Source organism: Acomys russatus, chromosome 1, assembly GCF_903995435.1.
Source record: "Acomys russatus chromosome 1, mAcoRus1.1, whole genome shotgun sequence".
Classification (NCBI taxonomy): domain Eukaryota; kingdom Metazoa; phylum Chordata; class Mammalia; order Rodentia; family Muridae; genus Acomys; species Acomys russatus.
The window spans coordinates 83,927,159-83,953,266 of NC_067137.1; the positions used below are offsets into that span (position 1 = coordinate 83,927,159).

A 26,108-nucleotide genomic window follows, 5' to 3' on the forward strand; every position below is an offset into this window, starting at 1 on the left:
AAGTCTGTGAGTTCTCAGACAGACAAGCCAACATAGTGAGATACTGTCTCAGAAAGTTTTATTTTAGTTGAGAAGACTACAGTTGTCTCTCCATGATTAAATGCTGACATGAACATTTCCACTCTGTCTTTTTGGAAGGTGTGCATTTAATAATGACTCTACGGAATGTCTAATAAGCATCAGGGACCATATACAATTTCCAATTTAATTGTCATACTAAAGAAAGCATAGTATAGATGAGAAAGCCAAAGACAAGGAGTTTGGGGTAGGGTAGGCTCAATGGTTAGGAGCATTGGCTGTTCTTCCAGTGGACCCAGGTTCAGTTCTCAGGATCCACATGCAGCTTGCAGACATCTGTACCTCTGATTCCAGAAGGTCCAACACCCTCCTCTGGCCTCTATAGACACTAGGCACATGCATGGTGCACAGACATACATGCAACAAAACATCCATTTTTATGGGAAATTATACCTACATGATGAATTCACACACACATGAAGGTTTGGTAAATGTCTCCATTCGCTGATAGCAATAGATATATAGCTACTGCTAGGACATAGATAGCTTAACAGATATAGATAAGTTTTTTCTAATATTTTTAGCGTTTATGTATTTATTATGAATATGTGTGTGGGTACCTAAATGCCATGACATCTTGTGAAGGTCAGAGGACAATTTGAAGGATTCTGTTCTCTCCTTTGACCATGTTGGTTTTAGGGGGGACTGAGCTCAGGTTGTCAAGCTTGGTGACCTCTGAGCCATTTTTCTAACCTTCTTGCTTTTTAATTGCTAAGTTAGCAATTACTTAATGCTTCATGTTTAACCGTACAACCTTCCATGGTGGTTCATTCTATGTGTCACTTTGGGTGAGTCATAGTGCCAGACATGGATCAATTATTATTCTGGGTGTTTCTGTGAAGGTATTTTTGGAAGAGATTAACATGTCAGCTTGTGGGCTCTGATGAGGGTGGGTCTCCTCCACTCACCTCAGAACTTGAACAGAGGAGAGTGGCATGTTCAGGGTAATACAGACACAGGGTAATACAAACAAACAAACAAACCTAAGTAAACAAGCAAGCAAACCAGAACCCCAATGACCTTTCCCAAGTACAAGGGGACTCTGACAGAAGGTGCCTTCTAGTTGAAACTGCTGATTTTGAGCTTGCCAGCCTTCAAGACTGCATGAGCCAATTTGTTGAAATAAACCCCATGGGTTCTGTTTCACCAGAGAACTGTAAACCACCAGCACACTGCACAAGTCAGAAGATACATCTGATCAAAGATAAGCCAACACAAGGCATAGTCACATAATGACAATGCTTTTTTAAAAAAAAATCATTTGGAGCCAGCAAGATGGCTCAGTATGTAGAGGTACATGTCCCCAGGCCTGATAACCTATGCTCAGTTCCTGGATCATATAAAGGAACAGGAAAGAACAGAGTTTTGAGAGCCATTGTCTGACTTCCAAACACACACACACACGGGTAAATAAATAAATATAAATATAAAGCCAATAGTTTGAAATTTATTGGTGCTTAAGAAACCTACGCCCTATCTCAGACTTACTGAATAGGATTTTCTAGGACTAGAACCTGGGTGTGCATATTTTTGTTAAGCTCCATGCTGTGGCACCAGGCTGGTTAATCTCAGATGTCAGCGGGATGGGCTCTCCTGGGTGACGAGCCTCTCTGGGCATTCCTGTTCTCGATTAAGCTAATTAAGGTCAGAAGACCCATCCACTGTGGGTGGCACTATCCCCCGAGCTGAGGTCATGAGCTGTAGAGAAAGGAGGAACTGAGCTGAGCATGAGCACTCACTGTTCTCAGCTTCTTGGCTGTGGATGCAGTGTGACCTGCTGCACGGGCTCTGCCACTGTGACGCCTCCACAAGGATGGGCCATAACCTAGAGCTGTGAGCCCAAAATAAAGCCTTCTTTCCACTACGGTGATGTCATCAGGTTTTTCTGTCGTAACAACAGGAAAAGTCACTAAGGCGAACATCATATGCTGGCTTAAAAATAACTGCATTGTAAGAAACTAGAATGACCTCCTATCAGTCAGAAGAGTCAAGGCTTTGCTGTAGTAACCAGTAACCCCCAAATCCCAGTGTCCATGCTTCATGGATAATGCTGGCTGGGGGAAGGGTCTGTTGTTATGATACTTTCCCTTGGCTCTGTGTGTTAGGGTCCTGACAAGAAACAGACGACATACTCACCTAAGTGGCAAAGGAGAAGTTGAAAGATGGGCTATTTACAAAGATGAGGATAACCAACATCAGTGACCAGAAGATAAGAGTATGTACCACTCAGCAAGAACTGGAGGTCTTTGATGGAGAGTACAACCAGCCCATGGCATCCTGGAAGGAAAAGGCGAAAAATACTGGCTATCCCAGATTTACTCTCCTTTGCCTTCTGAGTTCTGGCTACTTCTTTTTATAAGTGTAAGGAAAGAAAACAAAACTGAGCATGAAGTTGTTTCTAACTGCCCAGAAGTAATGTGGCTTCATATCATTGACCTCTACCAATCACGTAGGCAAACCTGTTACAAAGTGTGCTAGAATAAAATCGTCCTACAGGAAGGGACAGTTAATACTGATGACAGTAAATGTTCTACCTTGGCTGGCTGGGAGTCTGGGGAGAGGAACACTTGAGATATAGATATAGATATATATATATAGATATATCTATCTATATATAGATAGATATATATATACACACATATGTGTGTGTATTACTCTTTTGAATTATGCAGCTTATAAAGAATAGTAAAAAATATTAAATGCAGTCTATAGTCAACATTTGTCTTTCTTGGCTGTCTACTCATCCTAGCTGCTCATCCCAGTGAACCCTTCTACTGTGAAAACTAGGACTATTCCAGATACACGTTCTCTGTTCTTGCTTCCTTCCCTGCTAGAACAGTGACTGTATAACCAACTCTAACTAATGCATTTTCCCAAGGCTATCACCTGGAATTTAGAGCTACAAAGAGGATACAGAACAAATCATTGCGGGTGATAAATGCTGGTGAGAGTGGGACTATACCCAGTGCTGGCCATGCTAGGAAGGCCATCCAGAGTGCCTGCCACCCAGCAACAGTGACATTATGCACTCATAAAACTAATTGTATGGCAGGGTTTTCATTACTCTTTATTTATGTAGGCTTTAATGTTGATCTTACCTCTTCTGGAGAGTTTAAGAACAATCTGGTATCTTTCGATTATATTTTATTTGCTTCTTGGATTAGCCAGGTCGGTGCCTGCTGCTTGAGCCTGAGAGTGCTCACAGGCACGATGCCTAACTTGCCCTCTTATTACAAGAAAGTGAAAGTTGATGGATTGGATAAGTTAGTTATGTTACTCTTCTCCTTTCTATCATCAAATATCTTATAAGAACCCAGTTAAGAGAGGAAGTGTATTCCAGATTACAAGGTATGCACAGGTGATGATGGAGTCACCTTGTAGTCAGGAGGCAGTGGACACGAAGAGGGGCGTGGCTACCAAACCTCAAGACCCTCCCCTAGAGACTCACTCCCTGCCCCTCTCCCCACCCCCAGCAAGGCCCCACCTCTTAATGAGTCCTTGGCTTTTCAAAACAGAGCCACCAGATGGGGACCAAGTGTTCAAACACAGGAGCCTGTAGGGGACATTTCAGATGCAAGCCACAAAATAAACAAGTCGCAACCTAACCTCCCTTTGGCAGTCCCATACACAGAAAGATTTTCTGAGCTTGCAGTTTATCGCTGCCTAGAAAAGCTGCAAGGTCAACCCAAGGCTTTAAGCTATTTTAAGTTCTTGAAAATAAAGGGAGTGTTGACAACACTCTAGATACAAAGGACTTGGGGATTATTTCTGTTTAGGGTTTTCTTTTAATTACTAAGATATTGTGCAAGCAAAATCGCGCAGTTCGAGTAGAGCGAGGCCAAGGCTGGGAATCCGACAGGGATTAGCAGATCTCTGTTTTCTCATATGAATCAGAGGATTGCTGAAATCCTTCATCGCTGATACTCTGCTTCTAAATTGGTAAAGCCCAGAGGGAATTCTGTTCCAAATTGGGTAAAGCAGCTCAAAAAAGGCGCCAGCCAGATAGAGTCAGACAGAATTACCCTGTATTTAGCTTCTCTGTACTTAAGATTCTTTCCCGAAAATGCATGCTTCGAGTCAGTGCTTTGCAACCCGGAAGAAGGTCATGGTTGCCTTCAGATGACTCTGATCGGGGCTTTTCATCTGCAAGTCACAACCTTTCTCCTACTGCTTTATATTTCCTTAAACTCAGGGGCTGAGAAGCTGGTAACCAGAACAGCATATGAGACAATTCATCAGGCAGGAGATGAGCTGATTACAGCTGTCCTCAAGCCGATTGCTCCGGAAGGCTAGGCCGTCCACCACTCCACCCAGCAACAGGCAGATGAGAAAAGATGTATTCAGAGGCACATACAGGAGGCTGTTCTTAACTGCCAGTGAAAACCTACAGTGGGTGGCTTTCGTAGAAAACCTATGCTTTTATTCAATTAGACATTTCACCCGCCCTCCACCTCATCCTTATTTTTTGATGAAATATATAATCTCTCATTTTAAAAAAACCTAGAAGGAGTTCAAAAATTGAATCCTTTCCAGCAAATGCAATTGAAGAGCTTTGTAGAAACCTTTTAATCACATTTCTCCCCCAACTGTACACAGTTGGAATAGGAAGGCTTTATTTGCACTTCAAATCAGCCTCCTCTCTCTTACTGCTGACTCAGACCTCTAAAAATTAGAGTCTGTAGCCAAGGCTAACAATGAAAATTCAAATTGGACAAAGTCATCCTCCAAAATTATTGACTCAAAGAGGGTTTGTTTGGTTTTTTTTTTTTTTTTTTTTTTTTACCCAAATGATGAATTGAGTAAAGTCTGTCTCCTGAGTTTGAACTTCTTCTAGCTCGTTTGCTGGTTTCTTGGCCCCTCAGAGCAAGTACACACCTTCTCTCCACTCAACAGAAACTATTTCCAATGGAGGGTTGATACCACATACTCACATTTGGTTGGAAAGAAGTCCCTCTGTCCCAAACCCAATGGGTACTCTCCAGCCTTGCACTTACTAGACTCTGACAGGACAGGGGCGTTGAGGTGGCTGTTGTCACATCCTTCTTGATGACAGGACTCCTGTTTTATTTGTCCAGACCACAGGATTTGCCATGATTAATCCACGCCAGCCACCTTGGCCATGATCGCTTTCACCCTCAGCCAGTGATGCGGGAATGAAAAAGAGCCTTGTCAGTGATACCTCAGGAAAAATCTGACGGCCTCCCCTGGGGAAATCACAGGAGAAAAGTCTTAATGTCCCAACTCTCCTTAATTTCTGCTTGGGATGTTTCCTGATGCAAACTTCATCAGACTCCTCGATAAGTCATTTTGTGTGTGTCCACTTCCACTTTATTCTGGTACATGCGGCCAAGGGCATCCTAGCTAATATGTTCTGACTTCTGTACTCTTGATATTGTAGACCTTGATTCTTTAAGATCCCTCATCTCAGTGTTCATCGGCCTTCATGTGTTTTTATTCCATTGTCTGATAAACTCTGGTGAAAAGACCGGCTCTGGCATCCCCTCTCTGCTTGCTCCACCACACACTTTCTGCACAAGGCCTCCTGTCAGCCCATTACTTCAGTCACCACCAGTCTGGCCAATCGCTCAGTCTGCTCCCACAGACACCTTCTCAGTATGCTGAAACAAAACCCAGGCATTCCCCTGGGCAAAAGTGCGCTCTCTGCTTTCTTCTTTATTTCAACTGGGCCTAAAAGCTCTGCCCAGTCCTGAAGACAAAAACAGGGGCAACATTGTACCTCTTTCTCTTCAGTAGTTTATAGTATAAATGTATCCCCTCTTCCAGCTTTCAACACATGATAACAAGACCACACTCCTTAACCTCCTTACTTTTCAAAATCCCTCTGCCTGTCTGTTCTCTCTGCCCCTTACTAGCTCACACTTTCCATCTCTTGTTAGAGATGTCATGGAGCTCTTCCAGTGGATTTATTTTGTAGTCTTGCCTCCTTCATTGAATCCTGCACACTCCTCCGATCCTGATTTCCATAGCACAAATCTTAGAAAGCCCCCCTTTACCTAATCCGTCATTGACTTCCTAGGCTAGAGTTCAAGTCCCTCTATGGCTGGAGCTCCTAGTCTTTTCATAGCCCAGTATCCTCTGAGATCAAATAATGAAGGGCCTAGTTGACCTGCAAAGTCTGCTTTCTCTGAGTGCCCCCACTATGTCTGCCCGGCCCACTTGCATTTTCTCTTCAGTTCAGATATTACTTCAACCATGGACAGTCTTTCTTGATCCTTGTCACCTTCCTCTTTTCTCATTTTCCAAGACCGTTAGATATTCCCACATAGTGTGTCTTGTGCATTCTTCTTCCAAAGTGCTCCATAAACCAGTTCCGGCCTCCTAGAATATGTTTTCCAATCTCCATTAAACTCTGAACACCTTGAGGACAAAGACTCATGTTTGTGTTTTTACTCTGGTGTCTCGCAAACTCCTAACAGATAGTAACAATAAATGCTTCCAGGTGGAAGAATTAAATGAATGAGTGATGTTCTGACTCTCAAGCATTTTCAGGTTTAAAAAGATGAGGCAATAAATATTAACTCATTACGGCATGGAAATGAATTTCTGATCATTTGATATGCCATCTTAGGGTCCAGTGATGAGGCACTTTCTAGATGGTGGTGACTCATGCTACCCAGATACCTATTAATCCAGGATAACATCTTTGGTCTTGCCTGTTGGGTAACTTTCCTCTAAGGGGGAAAAAAATGACAGAAAATTTGGCCTTTCAACAAGGCATTTCAAAGCCTATAGCTTGTCCAAGATTAATTATAGCCTTTCATGAATATACTAGTGTTTTTCATGTGGTTCTGGCTTCTTTAAGGGACATATATAAAAAACATAGTTCTTAAAAAATGGATCCAGAAATTTTATAAGATGGCTTCAATCATGTTGTTCACCTAAGATCTGGTTACAAATAGCACTTGTAATTGTTAGATTGCGTGTACACGTTGTGTTTAACATAACAACAGCAGAGCAGATTCCACTGTTTTTAAGCCACGATAATCTTTCATCACAGTATGTGTTGTGCTGGGTCTTCTTCATTTCTTTGACTCAGACTTGTTCTCCATCTTCTTCCACCCTGCTCTGGGAGGCCCCATAGGTCACTTGCTGTTGGAGGTTCCTGGTTGGCTTGACTGATAGGTGTCATCAGCAAAGGAAAACTGAGGAGGAAGCAAAGAGCAATTGCTTTCTGGTGGCTGCATTTCCCCCACCCAATGGGACTTTCCATCTGGAACTGCTCTGGGTTTCTGTCATCTCTGGTTCCTGCTGCCTTTTAGGTCTGGAGATCAGCTGAGTGGTGATGGCTCGGTTGTGTTGCCAGCAAATGGAGCTGCCCCATGCCTTCTTAGTTTTCCTCCATCCTACCCTCGCTCTTTTATGCTTTTCCTTTGTGAAACTCTCTCAGCTGCACAGGGTCCATTGCGCCTGATTCCTGCCGGGAGGCGCACAGATGTCTCAGAGGATGCTAGAAGCCTTAAGGTTCTTACCGTACCACCCTCGGCTCTCACCTTTGTTTGCTCTATTCGTTTCCCCTGAGGACACAAAAAGGCCTCAGCTGTGGGAAAACAGTCCAGAAGATCAACTGCAAAATGTTACTTCTTGTGTTTCCACTATCTTTCTCTCCTGTTCAGTTTCAACACAAAACTCTCCATCTCTGGAAGCAAAACACTAACGTACTTATGCGCTAAGACACCCCACCCCCCTCAAGCTGACTTTAAAAACTCCCTTGGGGGAACTAACAACAAAAGTGCCTCAGTGGAGGTAAAACCAGAAGGAGACCTGTAAGTGCCGGAACACGCCGGTAAGGGAGTCCCACCACTCAGGAGGTTGAGGCAAGAGGAACTCAAATGTTTGGCGTACAGCTTATATTCACAGCAAGTTATTATTTCAAAAACAAACAACAAAATCCAAAGTCACTGGTATAGTGAATGTCATGAGAAACTGTAATGAGTATGTGTGTGTGTGCACGCGCATGCGTGTGTGTGTGTGTGTGTGTGTGTGTGCGCACACACACACACACATGCATTATTCAGAAAACATATTACTACCACCATTTACTTTACAACACTAGGTCAGTAACTTAACTTCTTTATTTCTTCATTTCTCAAATTCAGAATGAGGGTCAAGCTAGAGCACCTCATGGAAGTGTGGTAAACCACTTATCAGTTGCTCTAGGTTGGAGCAGAACGTAGCTGATTACAATAGCTCTGTGCCCTTCTATTACCTAAAGGACAGTTTAAAGCCCGTGGTGATGTTCACAGAACAATTTACAATGGCTAATGGCTAATCCTTAACAGCTCGGACATGGACATGCAAGATCCATACCCTTGTACAAATAGATAAACAATCCTAAATGAGTGTTTAGGGGCTCTGGCACTTGAACAAATTTGAGCAGGAACTCTCAAGTTACAAAATATCTTCAGTCTGTCATTTGTTTCTTGTAGTGTGTGCCTGAGCACATGTGTGTCTGTGTGCGTGTGTGTGTGTGTGTGTGTGTGTGTGTGTGTGTGTGTGCGCACATCTAGGTGAGGTCAAAACCTCTGGTGTTATTCCCTAGAACTTACCCATCTTATTCCTTGAAATAAGCTTTCTCTCTGGGACCTAGGGTTCACAGGTGGACCAGAAACCCTCAGGATTCACCTGTCTCTGCCTTCCCAGCTCTGGGATTTCAAGCGAGTGCCATCGCTCCAGGCTCCTTTATATGGGTCCTGGGAGGTTGAACTGAGTTCCTCACATGTCTGCAGCAAGCGCTTTACAGACTGAGCTATCCATCCAGTCCTCTCAACATCTGTGAGAGCTAGTTAAGCCATCTTGTCTTGTAGTCACAGATTCTTGATCAATACAAAGGGCCACTCATATTTGTGTAACTTCTAGCATTTTTCAATGACGTATTACAAGTTATGGAGTCCTCTGCTGAAGAGGCCCCTCCCTGTTGCCTCTGGTAATTTCTCCAGTCGAGATGCAACTTTCAAGTTTCCCTTCTTCAGAACACTATGAGAAAAACACCCCCAACCTCCATCAGCTCCAATCATCTTCCCTATGTGGATGAAGAAGACTCTTCGGTTTAGTCTCCTTGAAAATAACTATCTGACTTGTTCTAGTCAACGAAAGGCAGAAGAGTCCCAGGCTATGCAAAATTCTCTCATTCCTTACCATGGTCTGTGAAGGCCACATAGCTGCAGATGTCACTCCGCCATTCTAACTTGGCAGAAAGGAATTCTTCTAAATTACCCAACTTACTAATTAAAAACTTCAGCAGACAAAATGTCATAATAGAAATAAAGTAGTTAATGATTTTTTTTTTTTTTTTTTTTTTTTTTTTTGAGCTGGGGAGTAACCCTAGGGCCTTGAGCTTGCTAGGAAAGTGTCCTACCACTGAGCTAAATTCCCAACCCCTTTCTTTTGTGTGTGTGTGTGTGTGTGTGTGTGTGTGTGTGTGTGTGTGTGTGTGTGTTTATGTGTGTATGTGTGAGTATATACATATATACATATATTTATGTGTATGTTGTGTATATGCATATCCTTAAGGTGAACTTCAGATAAACAATGTAGACATTTAAAAATGAACACACAACCTATATAATTTGGTAGTCATATGTATACTGAAAGAATTATTAACTGTCTCCTTGGAAGTGAAATTTTACATGATATTTGAACGAAATATTTGAAATAGTACCTACACCTTGTTTTCCTGTAACTCACCTTTCTTACCTGGTAACCCCAGTGGCACGGTGTCCTAGTCAACAGTGTGTTTACTGCTGTCTGTGCCTAACTGCTATAAAGCTGAAAGAGCAAGCACAAACTGGACAGCTGCCCTCAGCAATATGCTGCTTGGCTTCACATGCAAGCTATGAGCTAAGAAAAACTTACGAAAGGAGCGTAGGTTACAGTGTTGGTGGAAAACTTTTTATGTATTCCTATATCCCTTTGACCTTACTTTCCTTAAAATCCTTGGTCTATGTTTGTGCCTGAGCCTTTTCTGTGGCACCAACTCTATTCTGTGGCCTCTGTCAGTTCTTGTAAAGAGAGGCCTGACTCACCTGAAGTCTGTAATGTACACATCTCACTTTCCACCCCAGAGCTCTCTTGCTGCACTAAGCCAGTGGTTCTCAACCTGTGGGTCGCAGCCCCTCAACCCTTTCACAGGGGCCATGTATCAGGTATGCTACACATCATATGTTCCCATTGTGATTCATACAGTAGGAAAAACTACAGTTATGGAGTCTCAATGAGATAATTTTATAGTTGGGGGTGGTCACTACAACATGAGGAATTGTATTAAAGGATTGCCTCATTAGGAAAGTTGAGAACCACTGCTCTAAACTGTGATGCTGTGAGGCCCACTTGCTACCCACCTGGGAAGAACATTCATCAGTGGCAGAGAGGAAGTGGTGAATACAGTTCTTCCCTCTTGAGACCCCCAAACTAGCTGAGATATGAGTTTGTATAATTTCCATAAGGCAATCATGGAGATGGAGAGATTATCTGTGTTTGATGCCAAACAAAAACTCAACTAAGAGAGCACATGATGGATACCGGGTTATGACACTGTGTTCGTGTGGTAGAGAGAAGGAGGACCTGGCATCAGGGGTCTCTTGCTCTGGTCAGATCTTCACCATTTGCTGAGTGAATAGCCACAGGGAAAACAGTTAGTTTGTATCAGTTGCATGCTCTTATCTTGTAAAATGGGGTTGAGAGTCTGTACATCAGAGAGATGTTCTGAATATGACAGAGAGGTGGAGGGGAAGAGAGAGAGAGGAGAGGGAACAGTTGGGTGGGTATGGAGGTATAGAGAAACATGGAGGGATTGGGGGAGAGGTAAACGTGATCAAAATGTATTACATGAAAGAAATTCAGTAAAAAAAAAAAAGTTTTAAAAAGGTAAACAATGAAAAAAGAAACGGGCATTTAAAACCCACTGATAGCTAGCTATCTGTCTTGGCATTAAGCGACTTAGAGATTTCCAATCAGTACCATTAGAGGTTGGGGTCCTCATCACCTCTACTTAGTAAATGGAGTCACTGGACCAAGTTCTGATTCCGGTTCAAAGGCAGTGTGCACAGCGACAGACTCTGAACCTAGGTGACTTATCTCCAACCTTCTGCCCTCAGCCATGACATGACACTCTTCCTCCAGAATGCAAACATTACCTAGTACGGTGTCCCTCTCAGGCACTGAGGTGTCCACGTCCCCAGCTAGATGGTGACACTCTCTGTCAGGTAGATGTGCTCCCGTAACTAATCTCTGATTAATACTTCTGGGTGGCGCTTGCTGGGGAGTTTCCTTGGGTTCCAGGGAGGCAGCTCCTCTCTGATTCCTCCTGCCTTATGCCTGCAGTGTAGACATGAGGGCAGGGATACAACTGGCCACTGTGCAAAAGGCACACAAGAAAGGCAACGGGTACAAGATATGGTGGAGGTGCTGTGTGAGCCACAACTAGCTAGTCTGAGATCTGCCTGTAGTCTCTGAAAGAATTACCTTTCATGGGGATGGTACTTGTTTTATTGTCATGTTCATGTGTTTTTTCTTTTATTAGACCAGTCTAGGTATCCCAATGTAGTCTTAATGCAGGATTTCACCAAATTTTGGCTGCCTGCCTGTCCGTGTTATAAACCATAAAGCGGCACCTGTATTTTGGTTGTATATATTGTTGATGAAGCGGGTATCCTAGTGAACCACAATTCCTACCTAAGAGTAACTTCAGTTGGAACAAGAAGAAACACGAACCCAAGATTAATTGATATTACTACACAATTCCACAACACAGTTGCTGTCACATAAATGCAACTCAGTTTTTTTTTCCAGCTCAAGCTCATCTCCTCTCCAGGCAATATGCTACTTACTTCATCCAAATATATTCCTGTTTTCTAGCAAGACATTGTGGGAAAGAATGTTCATTTACTAAGGCGAACTGTAAATTGAACATAATCTGTAATAATACTGATTAAAAACTAATAGAATAGTCAATATTTGCTTTTGACCATTCATTGGTCTATGTGGAAAGAATTTGGGATATTACTTTTGTGATAACTACTCATCATTGTATCCAGAAAAACATGTAGCTTTTTAAAATTTGCTGCTTAACGTCACTACGACATACAATATCGAAGAAGTTATTTCAGCCTCGTAAATATTTCCCTGAAGGAGAGATAAACATGTTTTTTGTTGAGATCACAAATGTGGGATGAGAAAAAGACTTGTGAGAGAGCAGGTGATGTTTATCCCCTTAGAAGTCAAATCACCGTGTGGGGGAGATTGGTTGTTAACCAGCTGAAAAACATCTTTGAACAAATTCTTAGAGGAGATATAAATGTGAACCAAAAACAGGAGGCGGGACCTTTGGAGACTTGGAATAGTTTTGGCTGTTCATCGCTCCACTTTGAGACACTCCTAAAGAGAACCACTTGAGGGAAGGCTTCGGCTCGGGGCTCAGGCTGAGGCTCTGGGTTCCGCTGGCTCCAGGTTCTACACCAGGAGAATCGCTCCTCAGAACTGATATCCTTAAGGTTTCATTATTGTATTCTTTAATCTCCTTTTCCTTTTGTTTAAGTTAATCAGGTTAAAAGTGAGGTACTTTCAGTTAATAAGTTCGTAATAAAATGTATTTGTTCAGAAAGTTGAGCCTACATTTGCCTTATTCTCCAACCAAAACAGTTGAGTCTCATGACTCTTGGATAATCAGAATTAAAAAAAAAAAAAGATTTAGTTCTTTTGATTTTATTTGTATGTGTGTCTATATGTGTATGCACCATATGCATGCAATTCCCATGGGGACCAGAAGAAGGCCTCATATCCCTTGGGACTAGAGTCACAGAAGGTTGTGAGCAGTCATGTGGGTGTTGGGAGTTGAACTCTAACCCACTGGAAGAGCAGCCAGTGCTCACTGCCGAACCATCTCTCCAAACCCATGAATAATTGAAAAAATTAAACAGCAATCAAGCAGAATTTATGCATATAAATGCCTTCCCTAGTCTATTTCATACTTATACCTTCCCCACTTTGTCATGATTAACATAAGCTACCATACTTAGGAACAAATTTCCAATTTTTTTAATTCACATGAACTCTGGTGCCCCTTTTCTGACCATGTCCCCTGGATGGGGAGGCCTGGCGACACCCAGAGAAATGATAGCAGGTTACCAAGAAGAGACTCGATATTCTAAGAGCATATATAGGGGGAGGAGGTCTCCCTCAATCACAGACATAGGGGAGGGGAGAAGGGGGGAAGTGGGAGGGAGGGAGGAATAGGAGGAAACAAGGGAAGGGCTAACAATTGAGATGTAATATGAATAAATTAATAATAAAAAAATTTTTAAATAATAAAAAAACCAATTTTTTTAAATTAGAAAGGTAAAATTCACTACATACTTGAACTAAATTAATTGCTACAGCTAGTCACTGAACCTCATTTGGAGGTTTAAGTAGCTTTGACAAAAATAAAAACATATTGGACCATATGTAAAGATGTGTTGTGCTTCTTGTCTGATAAAAGGAAGCAATCAAAGCTGCTCCAAATGAATAGCTGCTCAAAATAAAATAAAATATTTTATAAATTTAATAAAATAAAATTTAATAAGTTTAATAAAATAAAGTTATTTATAGATAGAATTTCTCTGTGTTGTCTTAGCCATCCTGAAACTCATTCTATAGATCAGATTGGCCTCAAACTCAGACTCACCTGCATCTACCTCCCAAGTACTGGATTAAGGCTGTGCACTACCACACCCACTTTATATAAAGGGTTTTCTTGATGAATGATTAATATAGGATTTCTCTGTGTAACCTGGCTGTCATGGAGGTTGCTCTGTAGACCAGGCTGGCCTCCACAGTTCTACAATTAATGTCTGCAACACTATGCCTGGCCCTTAACTCTTTTTTTTTTTTTTTTTTTTTTTAATGATCTGATTCTGTGGTTTTGCAAAAACACCACACACACACACACACACACACACACACACACACACACACACATCACAATTGTAACAAATTGCCACAGAATTTTCACAGTTATGTGTAATTAATTCCTTCTGTCTCCCTCCTTCCTTTCTCTTTCAGTCAAGAAAGCACACATGAATGCAAACTAGGGTCACACTGTTGTGGTTGTTATTTGCTTTATTTAGAAAACTATACGTCATCGGCAGAGCGCCATTTGGGTATCAAGTTACTTGCATCTTGGGCTCATGTCCATCTCTGATTCCTCTCAACTGTAATATTGAACTAATTAAAGAGCTGATGTTCAATGCTCATGTGACAAACATGAATGGAACAGAATAACTTCCTGTTGATCATTACCAATTTAGTTCCTCAGTGCAAACCTTGTGTTTTCTCAAAAGGGAAAAGTATTTACCATCAGGACTTTCCATACCGCTGGGTGGGGGGAAAGGGGTTCTTGCCTTAAACTACGTGATCCTTCATATAGCGTCGATGACAGTCATGATTTTGTGGAGTTTTTCACTTAGATTTTATAAAATTAAGGTAAAATGGGTAGCACAACATTAGTGCCTATTTTGCCAAACCCAGAGGAGTGGAATGACCCAGAAATACCACAATTACCTACCCAGAACTACATTCCAAAAAAATCCTAACTCTCTGGCTGGTTGATTTCCTCTTTCTTGGTATTTCCTGGCAGACTCACCTATGAAGCAGTTTCCTTTTGTGTTAGACTTAGGAGGATTAGGAAGGAATAAAACCCTACATGTGAGTGGAAAAACAAATCATAAAAATTGGATTTCTTATATCACACGAAAGGCATATGCTTATGTACACAATGTGGCTAAAAGACGTGCTATCTCAACACAGGGAGACTAGAGAAACTCAAAGAATGAGGAAATAGTGTCTTTGGATTGCCCCTGTCAAATGTTTGGTTCTTCAAAGGCATTTTGTGACCCTGTAAAGGGTGGAGGCACCCTTTTGGACTCTAAAGAAACCTAACCAGGGTCTTGGGGAATCAGGAATAAAAGAAGAATAGTGATTCTAAGTTGGGCAGAAAGAATTATTGCTCTTCCATCGTGGCCTAAAGCTTTGAGACTCTCACAGCTAATAAACATTAAGCTAATGTTTCCTAAAGAACTCTCTTGACTCTAGCTGTGAGTCTAGACCAGAACTTGACAATGCTGGGTCATTCTGTGGCAATTATGGAAACAGCATTTTAAAATCAGTTCTTAAGAATAGGTATTAAAGATCTAGAGGGGTGACCTATCTATATGATACACTGGTCCGACAGCAGCACTGACACGGTGGGTATAACCAACCACTATCTGATTGGATTGAAGGCACCCGCTTCATGAGAAGGAACCCATGCCTGGCCCTGCTCACACAGCCAAGACCATAGCACTAGATAGGCTGTGGTCCTTGTGGTAAACCAGATATTATTGTTTGGCTAAAAGAGCATACCAAGAAATTATTCCTAACAACATTCGGCTACACTCACAGATCTGCATCTCACTCACCCATCATCAGAGAATCTTCCCCCTACAGTAGATGGGAAACTAGTAAAGAGACCCACAACTGGACAGTGTGCAGGGAGTAAGAGACCTTGGAACACTCAGCGCTAAATGGGACAGCCTCATCAAACCCCTCCTTTTAGGGGCTCAGGGAACTATGCAGACAAGGAGGCAGAAAGATTGTAAGAGGCAGCGGGGATGGAAGACAACAAGGAAACAAAGCCTTCCGAAGCCAACAGGACTAACACACATGAACTTACAAAGACCGTGGCAGCGTGCACAGGGCCTGTACAGGAAGATCCAAGCCAGATGGAGCCCAAGCCTTGAGAGGGGGCCCGGACACGAGCCCACATCCCTAACTTGGAAGCTAACTCCAATTGACAAGCAACTACAAAGGAAAGTTTTGGAGATCTCACTAGGTATTTAAACCACACTTACAGGAGGCCCCATGCCCGCAAGTAAGTAGACAACACAAAACAAACTCAATGGTATTTCTGGAGATGTTTTGTCTCATATTGCTTTGTTTGGGCTTTTTTACTTGTCTTTTGCTTAGCTATTATGGTTTCTGATTTTGTGTCTGTATGGGTTGCGTGTGCGTGCGTGTGTGTGTGTGTGTGTGTGTGTGTGTGTGTGTGTGTATTCTCTCTCTTTTTATTTCTTTTGGTTTATCTGTTTGCTTTGCTTTATTCTGGTTTGTTTGTTTGTTTGTTTATTGATATTTTTTGTTTTGGAGAGAGAGGGGAAGGGAAGGGAAGTTGTAAGGGTGGGGTGCTGAAAAGGGAGGGTGATCACAATCAAAACACACTGTATTGGGGGGGAAAGCATTTTCAATTACAAAAAAAAAAAAAGAATAGCTATTAAAATTTACTGCCTTGGATAGGGAGATGGCTCAGTCAGAGAAGGATCCAAGCCCGAGGACCTGACCATCTGCCTGTGGTGATTTGAATGAAATGGTTCCCATAGGCTCGGATATTTGAACACGTGGTTCCCAGTTGGGGGTGTTGTTTGAGGAAGTTTAGGCAAAGTGGAGGAAGTATAACACTGGAAATACACTTTGAGAGCTTAAAAATGCCACACCACTTCCAGCTTATTCTCTCCACTTCTCACTTTGCAGAGAGGAGGTGAGCTCGCAGCTGCCTGCTCTAGCTACCGTGCCTGCCAGCTCGTCTCCCTGCCACACTTATCCCATAAACTCTAATAAAAGCTTCCTCCTGTAATTTGCCTTTGTCATGGTGCTTTTGCACAGCAACAGAAAAGTAACTAGTACATTGACGGAGTGGCTTTATCTTTCAGTTAGCTGAAGAAGAACATCACGCGAAAGAGCTATGATGCTCTTTCTGCAGACTGTGAGTCTGTAGGTGCATTTGAAAAAAAAAGGAGAATTAAGTCATTGGTGGAAACACTTCTTTTGCTCTACCTGGAAGTAAAGATCCTGTTCTTCTGCATAGTGGAACCAAATGGGACTTACACTCATCCTGGCTTCCAACAATTTAGGCGCAAAGCTTCAGTACAACACCTTAGCAATGGTGCCATATCACAACGGATACTAACACTCAATGACCCGGAAGCAAAGAATATAGTTTGCTTCTGTTTTTTAGAATGACAAATGGGGAAATTGTTCTGTACTGAAAAGGGCTTTAATTCCTTATCTGTGTATGATAAAAATAAATAAATAAATAAATAAAACAGAGAAGAGCTAGTAGTGGAATTGACACCATAAATTCTTTGTTCCTCAAAGGAGTGTTAAACTGAAAAGCTTTACCCCATAATTTGAACAGACAAGTGCGCTTCTGAGAGCTGTCCAATACACTAATGGTCTGTAATTAGAGAGATAAATGGTTCCCCTTTCCCTTCAAAGGGAACACTAACCCCCCAATTATGTGAAGAACCTCAGCCTAAGGCTCCAGATTGTCCATCTTGTACACGGCTTAGTGACTAGAGGCTGAGAACCTGGCAAATAAAACAGACAAAGACCTGCCCCAGGTGCCCACTCTGTAGGCCACACTGGGCTCCTTCGGGACTCTAGTGGTATCCCTTCACCACTTATGTGTGGTGCCCTCTCATCTAGAGATAGCTCCATATTGACCTAATGCTCTGGCCTAATTTATTAATGACACTTACTTCTTTCTTCTAATGGTCTCAATCCAAATGCCACTGCACCTTAACTCTTACCGGCCTCTAGGGTCTTTCTTCCACCCTGACCATCCAGGATTTGATAACACTGCCAGTCTCAGAGTTAACCAACCAAAGAGCAGTTGAGATAAAAAAGATAGCTCAGCTCTCTGAATGACTGAGAAGGTCACTTGCCTCTCATTTATGTCAACTTGCTCATAGAGAAGAAGGACATTAAAGTAAATGGTTTTTTAGCAATACACATCATCCTGGCTAAAATCAACCCAATGTTGGTCCTATCTTCTTTTCTGCAATGCATTCCTATGCACAAGGTTCATGTGAGAAGAGGAGTTTTTGATGAGTAGTTTTGCTCAGGGTGCTAGCACACCACAAAGGGTCATGTTATAGTCTACTTAAAGTATCCCCTAAGTAATAAAGCATCCCCTAAAGTAATGAGCGTGACTACTGTATAGTACTTATGAAGGTTGCGTTGAGTTTCTTTTGTTGGTTGGTTGGTTGGTTGGTTGGTTTGCGTTTGTTTTTTCAGACGGGGTTCTTGATATCCAGGCTGGTCTAGAACTAGATATAAAGCTCAGGATGGCTTTGAACTCCTGATTCTTCCACCTCTACCTCCAAGATGCTAGAACTATAGGCATGTCCTACCATAGCTGGCTGGCTACAAACTCATTATCATCATACGCCAAGCTTATAAGCCATTCAAGCCGAATGCTTTGAAACTTTGGTTTTTCACCTTAGTTTGTCTCCAGGAATAGTAATGTCCTCTTTAATTGCCTATGGGACTTGACTCCCATTCCCAAGAACTATAGATATATAAATAGACACATGTTTATTATGTCTATTATTATTTATATGGTTATATAAGAAGAAGGACATTGAGAAAATGCCTGTAGGCAAGTCTATAGGACTTTCTTTCTTTCTTTTTTTTTTTTAAATACATTCATTTGATATCCCTGTAGTAACCTCCTCCCTCCTCTCCTCTTGGCCTCTCCCACACTCTTCCCCCCTCCCCTTACCCTCAGAAAAGGGAAGTCCCCACTGCCAACCCACTCAAACACTACAAGTCACATCAGGACTGAGCTCTTCCTCATCCACTGAGGCCAGGCAACACAGCCCTGTTAGGGGGAAGTGATTAAAAGTAGGTAACAGAGTCCATGTCATAGACAGCACCCACTCAACTTACTAGGGGGCCCACATGAAGATCAAACTGCCCATCGGTTACATATGTATAGGGGGCCTAGGTCCAGTCCATGCGTGCTCTTTGGTTGGTGTTTCCATCTCTATGGGCCCCCATGGGTCTAGATTAGTTGATTCTGTTGATCTTCTTGCAGCATTCTTGCACATTCCAGATGCTTCCATCCTTCCCCCATACTCTTCCACAGGAATTCCCCAGCTGCACCTAATGCTTGGCTGTGAGTCTCAGCATCTGATTCAACCAGCTGCTGGGTGGGGCCTCTAAGAGAACCATTAAGTTAGGCACCTGTCTGTAAACAGAGCAGAGTATCCTGTGTGTCAGGGGTTAGCTCTCTCCAGTGGGGTGGAAAACAGGGTTTCTCTGTGTAGCCCTGGCTGTCCTGGAACTCATTCTGTAGGCCAGGCTGGCCTTGAACTCACAGAGATCCACCTGCCTCTCCCTCCCAAGTGCTGGGAACAAGGGGATTTTCCTGATTAATGAATAATATTGGAGGTCCCAGCTCATTGGGGGTAGTGCTGCCCCTGGGCAGGTGGTCCTGTGTGGTCTAAGAAAGCAGGCTGAGGGGGCTGAAGAGATAACTCAGCGCTTGAGCACTGGACCCAAAGGACCCAGGTTCAATTCCCAGCACCTACATGGCAACTCAAAACTATCTGTAACTTCAGTTCCAGGGGATCTGATATCCTCACATAGAAATACATTCAGGAAAATGCACATGAAATAAAAATAAATAAATTATTTTTTAAAAGAAAAAAGGATAAGAAACCCAGCTGAACAAGCCTCGAGGACTGAGCCAGTTAGCAGCACATTTGTATAGTCTGCTTCTGTTTCTGTCTCCACATTTCTGTCTGAGTTTCTACCATGGCTTCTCCTGGTGATAGGGTGCATCTGGCAAGTCCAATAACAACCCTTTCCTTCCCAAGTTGCTTTTGATTGTGGTGTTTTATCAGAGCAGAAACTTTACTAGACCAATCAGCGTTTGTGATTCTGTAGAGATGGGTAGGTGTGTGTGTGTTAACCGATTCATCTTTCCATCCCTGAAAAACACTCTTGTGTGCTCTGTTTTCCATAAGAGACTTGAGTTTGCTTTCATCTGCTCATTAGTGACTACACTCGTGTTAGTTCAATTATTAATTGCTTTATACTTCAATTATTTCTACTTCATTAGCAAGAGAAACTGCCAGGTGAGAGGTGAAGACTGAAGTCATTATCTTTCAAAGCCAAAAATCGTGCGCAAGTTTACATTATGAGGAGAGATGTGAGAAGAAGGGATCGAAAGAACAAAAGAGGATGCTCCATCGAGAAAATGGAACAGATGCTCCTGGCAAGAAATTGCAATGCCTCCTCGGATGAGAAATGAAGTCGTTCTAGTTCTCAGAGGGACCACTCGCCCTTTTTCATACTTCATCTATGTTTGGACTCTCCTCTATCCTTCCAGCCTATCCTCTTTTCATTAAAATTCTGGGTGAGTCTATAGTCATTGAACCCAAACAATACACTGAAAACTCTATAGAGCCTTGTTAACTGAAGGCTCAGTGTCCCTGCAGTGCAGGTGAGCTATCAGTAGGAGCCTAACAGCAAACAGAACAACTTCGGATAATGAAGATTTACAAGGTGCTGTTTGCGCAGGTGTACGCATAGACAGCAGAGACCTGAGGTCTGTATCCGCTGTGGAGTAGCTAACTATTCCTAGGTTTGAAAAGTTAAAAGGAATGCCGCTAAAGTACAACGTGGCTGGGATGTGGAACTGGAGAGCTCGGATTCTAATCTGCAAGAGCCGGAGTTTTACACCAAAGAATGAAGGCAGCGGGTAGTGACCCCATAGAGAGGAAATCTGGGGAAATACAGGCTGCCATAAGCCCCCCTCTTCCAACATCCTAGTGGGATTCCCCTCTGGAGGGGCCCTTCTGGAAGGCAGCGTGTAGCGAGAGCTCTCCATGTTTCTACGTGGTTCTGTGTCTCAGGACAGACCCAGTACGAAAAGCTGGCTACATTCACATTTATCTGAGTACATTGCAGACTGCAACTTCCTGAGGAAGAAATCAAATCTCTATCTTTGTAGCTAAGGTAGGAAATAGCTCTCCGGAAGGCCAAAAGGAGTCCCCGGCTGCAAACACAAGCACACCGCATTGCCTGGAGTGCCTCCTAGGCAGAGCAAGACAGGCCCCGTGCACCAGCCTGTTTCTGAAGTGTTGAGTTCATCAGCCGTTGAGAGGCCTTTTTCTGAGACAGGGAGCAGTGGGGGCCATAATGAGACGTGGCAGCCGAGTGCGAAATGCTGTCACTGGCCAGAGGCAACTGGAAACAAGACCCAAAATAGCCCAGGCAGAGTCCTAGCTTTGGACAAGGATGGGGACGCTGCTTTTTACCAAGAGGCCTCCTTCATGCCTTGTAGAGGACTAGTGAACGCGATGCTGTTGTGTTATTTTTATTCCAACCTCCCAGGGGAACCCTGAGCCACAGTGCTATTCTCTGTCACTAGGAAAAAACAGGGCATCTCAGTAGTCCTTGGAAAGCAACACTGAGGGGACACAGACAGATGACAACATACAAGAGCTGGGGCCCGGAATAAATCTGTATGATGAACAACCAGTCATTTCTGCCTTCGTTTCTCCTTGTAGGGAGAAAATATTCCCTTTCAGCCCTGGCTCTGGATAAAGCAGACAATTGTGTCCTCCGTTCTCAAATCTGTTCCGTGGAATCCAATATGGCCGCCTCATGGCGGCACCCTCGGAAAAGAAACCACAGCTCTTAAATACAGTCATCAATTCCAGAACAGAAATCCGATCCACTATAATTCAATAGACTGGCATTGACCGATGGACAAGGCACCAAGAACACTAAGGTTTGTTTAAAATAATGTGACCTTCAAAGAAATGGATACATAAAGATTTATAATGTAGTGTGCGTTGCATAAAGCAAGACTTTGTATCTCATAAAAAGTAAGGTCATTGCAAAAGTGAAGCCATAATCTAACTCTGAGTGGAAGTAAATGGGGTATGAACTCGGCCTCTCCCAATGAAGAGGAATCCACAGGACAGCTGAGTGTGGCAGAGCCCGAGTAAAGCAGAACGGGATATGTGTAGGCAAAATAGCCTAAGCTACTGAGCTGTGTCAGGAAGGAGAAACGAGTTAGCGCCCCTGAACCATGCCGTTTCCAGGGGAGAAGATCGAGAATAAGGCACGTACCGCATGACACCCAGCAGGCAGCAAAATGTCGCCACCAGAGGTGAGTTCTGAGAAATCTAATGGCGTGCGGCAGCCTCAAAATAGTCTCTTTTCTGGGTTTTGTTTTCTTCTCAGTGATTCCATGAGGGTTTTTATTCCCATGAAGTCCCATCTCAGTTCCGCGTTAGAGGAACTCTTGTTAGGAGGGGTAGACACCAGCGGCAGCTGCAGCGAGCTTCATTTGTGTACCTCAGGTGGACCCACAGAAACAAAAAACACTGCTGAAGGCTAGGGAGTGACAGCAAAGTGTTTATAGAGTGACATGGGGGGGGGGGGTTCAGATTCTCAGCTAGCGCTGTCCTCTGACTGCACTATGAAGAACTGTAAAGAGTGGTTCATGAGAGGGTCCCTGGGACTGTGGGAACAAACCAGCTCGAACTGGTCAGCTTAAAGCAACAGAACTGCATTTTCTCAGATCTCTGAAGGCCAGAGGTCTGAAGTCAACCCTTTCTGGGACTTAAGGCGAAAACCCTCCAGTGTCACTTCTAGCCTTTGGTGGCTGTCAGCAAACTGGCTTCCTTGCCTTGTGACCACATCTCTTCAGTCTCTGCTTTCCCTTTCCTCCTGTATTGTAATGTTGTTTGTCATTATAGCAAAGAGCCACCTGGGGAAGCCAGGGCGCTCTCATCTTAAGATCCTTAATGATGTATGTCTGCAGACTTTTTCTGAATAAGATAGTATTCACAGCATCTGGATTGGGCACAGACACAGCTTTGAGGGGATGGCACCCTCGCCCCACTACTGAGAGTTACCTTATTTCTCCAGCTGGGTTAGGATCCCACGCAATGTCACACCCCCATCATCTGCTGGATACGATTCAGCTGGTCAGGAGTTATCAGCTACCACACCAAGGATCCTGTGGGCGGGGTCATTAGAATTAAGACAATCAACATGCAGCGGTGAGGGGTAAGGGTGTAGCTCAGCTGGTGGAACGCTTGGTTGACACTCAGGAAACTCCGGGCTTGATCAGTAGTAAGTAGCACTTCATAAACCGAGCACAGTGGTGAAGACAGGAGGGTGAGGTGGAAGTTCAAGGTCATCCTTGGCTACATAGCCAGCTTAAGGTCAGGTTGGAATACACAAGCCCCTGTCCCCAAAACAAACATAAAAATAACTCAGTGGGTGATCTGAAAGCAGAAGCCAGAAGGAGGGAGTCATCCTGTGGTCCTCACAAAGCCACCGACTGCAGTGGGAATGTAAGGAGAAAGTGATAGGCCAGGGCACCCAAACGCTGCAGGGACCGGTGAGGACGGTCTGCCCAGCCCTTCCATGCAATGCAGCATTCTCCTTTCTGCTGTTCTTTTCAAGTGAGCCTGCAATGTTAGCTTAAGTGATTGGCTGTGTTGTGTCTGATTTCCTTGTCTCTCCCTCACCAGCTGAGATGTTGAATGAGAGATGAGGGCCAGTTTGGTTTTCTCCAAAATGCTCACTACAGGGGTTGATGGTGGCTGTTGGCAAGTGCTGGTTTCATAGACCTAGGGGAAGGGAATAGTGTGAAAGTTGGAGGGAGGGAAGAATGGGAGGATACAAGGGATGGGACGGCAATTGAGTTGTAATCTGAATAAATTAATAAAAATACTTTACCGAGGGATGATTGATGCATGAAAAAGCTATACATGCTTAATCTTTACAACTTGCTGGGTTTAGAGGTAAGTATGTAATATGCTAAAATGTATTTCCTGAATGAACGAGCACCTCCAGTGGCAGGACAGTAAGGGAACCAGGCAAGACTCCGAGTAGACAAGTTACGTAAGGCTTCCCATTGGGGCAGCTTTAGCTGTATGTTCCTCTCTCTGCAGGTGCTAATTTTGCTCCTCAGAGCGACTTAGATTGACCCTATCATCCTCTGCATGAAAACGTCTTTCAAATGCTCTCAGCAGAACTGTTGTGTCCCCTCAGAGCCCTCTCCACTTAAGTCTCTTCACTTCCTTTCACCTTAAAGCCCTGTCTCAGTCTTGTTTTAGGACTCCCCCTCACTTCTACCTGGCCTCCTTCCGCTCGCTTCACAAATATTTGCGTGCATCCACTGCTGAGCACACAGTGCAAGGGCTGTGTGTTCAAAACGGAAAGCACAGACTACGTCATCCTTCCAGCTCACACACGTTTTTCTGAAGCTGTTAAAGGTACCAGTCCCCAGAGCTAAGACCAGTTGTCTCTTCCTTTGTTTGGGGACTGTGTTTTCGCTGTTACAGATTATTTTTAAAAGAAGCTATTATTTTTTTTCCAATTGATTTTCTGAAGTACCCGGCAAGATACAATATTCATTGTTTGTACAAACATGGGCCATGGATTTAGTGTACTTTTTCTTTAGAAAAAAATTTTAGGTTTAGTGTGTGTGTGTGTGCTCGCGCGTGCGCTTTGCCTACATGTACGTCTGTGCACCACATGCATGCCTTGTGCCTGCGGAGGTTTGAAGAAGGTGCCAGATCCCTGGAACTAGAGTTACAAATGGTTGTGGGCCACCATGTAGGTACCCAGAACTGAGTCTGGGTTGCTCTGCGAGAGCAACACGTGCTCTTAACCACTGAGTCACCTCTCCAGGCTCACACTGTGTTCTTAATTTTTGATACAAGGGCATCCATGCAATTAGAGCATATGCAGTATACCTCCTAAAGACTTCCAGCCCTTAGAAAGAGAATGCATGATACGCTAACAGTAATGCAATGACTGGAGGCCAACCCATGCATCCTACAGGGGCTGTATGCATCCTACAGGGGCTGTATGCATCCTACAGGGGCTGTATGCATCCTATAGGGGCGGTATGCATCCTACAGGGGCTGTATGCATCCTATAGGGGCTGTATGCATCCTACAGGGGCTGTATGCATCCTACAGGGGCTGTATGCATCCTATAGGGGCTGTATGCATCCTACAGGGGCTGTATGCATCCTACAGGGGCTGTATGCATCCTACAGGGGCTGTATGCATCCTATAGGGGCGGTATGCATCCTACAGGGGCTGTATGCATCCTACAGGGGCTGTATGCATCCTACAGGGGCTGTATGCATCCTACAGGGGCTGTATGCATCCTACAGGGCTGTATGCTCCCTAGAGGCGGTATGCATCCTACAGGGGCTGTATGCATCCTATAGGGGCGGTATGCATCCTACAGGGGCTGTATGCATCCTATAGGGGCGGTATGCATCCTACAGGGGCTGTATGCATCCTATAGGGGCTGTATGCATCCTACAGGGGCTGTATGCATCCTACAGGGGCGGTATGCATCCTATAGGGGCTGTATGCATCCTATAGGGGCTGTATGCATCCTATAGGGGCTGTATGCATCCTATAGGGGCGGTATGCATCCTACAGGGGCTGGGCATTTGATCAGGGGCATCTATGAGAAACAGGTGCTCTACAAAGCCAGAAATCGTAACCAGCTCCTTGAAGGCTCAAGCTAAATCATGTTATTGAGTGAAGCAAACAAAGATTACTTGAGTGGTGGGCCCAGAATTCCTTTCTTTTCCTATACTTTTATGTGCTTTTCTCTTTTTAATAATGAAACAAACCCGCAATAAAATGAAGGGACATCAACCAAACTAATAGGAGTTCTTTCATTAAAAATGACATTTTACTTTATTTATTCACCAAGGCAATCCCCAGGGCTTTAGGAACGACATTCTTCTTTAAGGGGACACAGATGTCTGACTTAAAATCCCTTATTCATGACATTTCAATATTGCTATTCTCGGTTTTTTCCTAATGAAATTATAAGAAAACAGAATCTGCTTGTCCCACAGCGTTTTGGCTGTGATTCAAAAACCTTTCTATTGAAATGAAATAACATGCTCTGCAGATCTAAAGACAGAGGCACTGAGCATGCTTAGCACACAGTTGTCTGGGATTCAAATAAAGAAATAAGGCACAGAGAAGCAGTAGGAGGGAATACAAGCATGGAAATTGGTTTTGTTGTTGTTGTTGGCTTTTTTTGGGGGGGGACGGGTTAATGTTCTAAGGAATCTGCTTTTGCTATGGTCAAGTATGGGACCAGTTGATGCTTTTAGATGGAAATTTAACATTTCATACCTCACTTAA

General features: G+C 43.5%; 1 long non-coding RNA gene across 2 annotated transcripts in view; it reads right to left on the reverse strand.

Annotated features, from left to right (window-relative positions):
* The window catches only part of LOC127196384 (uncharacterized), a 31,642-nt gene extending 26,428 nt beyond the window's left edge, over positions 1-5,214 (reverse strand). Inside the window, exons 1-3 of one of the 2 annotated variants that reach the window (XR_007831478.1) lie at positions 5,073-5,214; positions 2,215-2,355; positions 1,542-1,776 (exon numbers count right to left, since the gene is read on the reverse strand). This is a non-coding gene — a long non-coding RNA (uncharacterized LOC127196384). Of the gene's footprint in view, positions 1-1,541; positions 1,777-2,214; positions 2,356-5,072 lie in introns of those variants that run through there. The other variant, XR_007831479.1, reaches the window with a different exon arrangement.
* Between the last annotated feature and the right edge of the window lie 20,894 nt (positions 5,215-26,108).